Source organism: Octopus bimaculoides, chromosome 2 (genome assembly GCF_001194135.2).
Source record: "Octopus bimaculoides isolate UCB-OBI-ISO-001 chromosome 2, ASM119413v2, whole genome shotgun sequence".
Classification (NCBI taxonomy): Eukaryota; Metazoa; Mollusca; class Cephalopoda; order Octopoda; family Octopodidae; genus Octopus; species Octopus bimaculoides.
In genome coordinates, this window is record NC_068982.1 from 117,658,764 (window position 1) to 117,661,182 (window position 2,419).

Below are 2,419 nucleotides of genomic sequence, written 5' to 3' on the forward strand. Positions count from 1 at the left end.
ATACAAAGACCTGGAAATAGAGATAACTCGAATGTGGAATCTAAAAACAGAAACAATTCCTATCATAGTAGGTGCCTTAGGTATAATAAAAAAATATTCAGACAAATACATAACAAAAATAGCAGGACTTACAAATATATATAACATACAGAAAATTGCACTACTGGGTACTGCACACATCCTACGCAAAACACTTTCAACACAGTAAACATAAGAGCACCACAGCAAACCACAGCACATACCCAAGGCGCACAGAGCTGCGCTCAGTAGTGAAGTGAAAGCACGTTATAAAAATAAAACTACTGAATAATAATAATAATAATAATAATAATAATAATAATAATAATATTAATAATAATAATAATAGTGCTACTAATAAGGAGAGGACAAATTTCACCAGCCACTTAAGTGATATAAATGAGGAAGATCAGAAGGTTTTAGATGAGTTGCAGGAAGTAATAATTAAAGAAGTTAGAAAAAGATTGCCAGCATTAAAAGGCACCAATAGAAGGAAGTTACTAGATATCACTAGGAAAGTAGATTCTGCTATCAGTAGGATAGATAGTAAAAATATAGGAGATACTAATTTACTTATCTATGCAGGAGGGGTAGTAGTCAACTGAAGATTGCGTATCTCACAGTTAAGGATTAGAAGAAAACAAATGTGGAAATGAAGACTACAAAATAAAGTGAAGACTTTAAGACACGATGTGCATAAAATACAAGCCTGGAAATTGAACAAGTTTGGAAACACAAGACGCAAATCTTCCCTTGAGAATAGATACTTAGTCAAATAGACAAGATTTGGAGCAGTAATAAATGGTCTGAAACAGCATATAATAGCAATTGCGGGGTCGATTTCCAGATATCAGAAAATAATAAATTAGTATCTAAAAAATAAATTATTTGAGACAGACCAGCTCAGATGTATAACTATATAAATAGTCGAGAACGAAGTACTGAAGATGGGAAACCTTATGCAGAAGAGGCTTGATAGTTCTGGAATGTTCCAGTCAATGATAATAGATATATAGAATGGTTAATGAAAGTGAGGGAAGAAGTAGCGAGTAAGAAGAAGCCATATCTAAGACTAACCAGTACATTAATGAGTTAAGTGTTAGGGAAAATCCCAAATTGGAAAAGCCTTTGACGAGCACTTTGACAACCAGAATTTACTGCCAGAAGAACATTGTACAGACATAGTATCTGGGTCATCTGCGCTTCAAACTTACTCTTAAATCTGTTTCAATCGATAGAGTGATCATGTTTGTTATCCTCTCCCGTTGGACTGGCTTCACATGAAGAAGCACCTCCAGTGTGATCCCAGTCCAGTTCGCCCTCGTCCAATAAAACACTAACATGAATATCATTACTAAATTGTTTTTTGCGGTTAATTTTCTACGGTGGGAGGGGATTAAGAGAAACTCTTTTGTGTAGTAGTTTATTCAGACAGTTGATGTTCTGTTTCAAATTCAGTTGGTACTTTTTATTTGTTTCTAATTCAAATACTTATAAGCAGTATAGATTATCCGATACCATAATTATATTTCTATCCTCCTTTTGTCAGGTATGAACAACAGAAATCAATGTTTGTTACAAAAAAATATTTTAAAAATTATTTTAAAAATATTATGAACAGGAGATAATCAAGACAAAAAAAGGTAAAAGTGTTGATGACATAGAAAAGTATCTTTTGAACAAGACAATGAAACTGAATAAATTATTGTACTCCTTATATTTTCTAATAAAGCCTATGAAGGTAAGATGCACATTCTAATATCAGATAAGACGATGCTTCTTTTATATGTATTACATCTGTTATCGGTAATCCACCGAGATTATATAATATATCTCACTATATTCAGGGATTTATATTTTTTTTCTAATAATCAAATAATGAATCCTATTCGCAACGCTTCTTAATGACATTTTGTTAGGTAATTTAATTTTTCCTTTGTTGGTTCCTTCCAAAATAGCAGGCATATAAGATATAACCATGCTTGTAACTTAAAACTTTTCAATATGTTTTTATCTATCTATCTATCTATCTATCTATCTATCTATCTATCTATCTATCTATCTATCCATCTATCTATCTAGCTATCTGTCTGTCTGTCTGTCTGTCTGTCTCCAAGCGAAACTAACTTGCTAGTATACTTACCTCGCTCACTGTGGGGTGGTTATCACCTCTGTCAGTGAATAGACAATGTGCTTTTCGTGATTATAAGGTGTTTGTCTCTTGTTCCTGGCAATGTCGGTGCTAATCTGCATTCTTAGTCGCTATTACTGACAACTGACTTTTCCTGTATTATTATATTGCGTCCAGCCACCTTCGTTAATACACACACAAACACACACACACATACATACACACACACACACACACACACACACACACACACACACACACACACACACA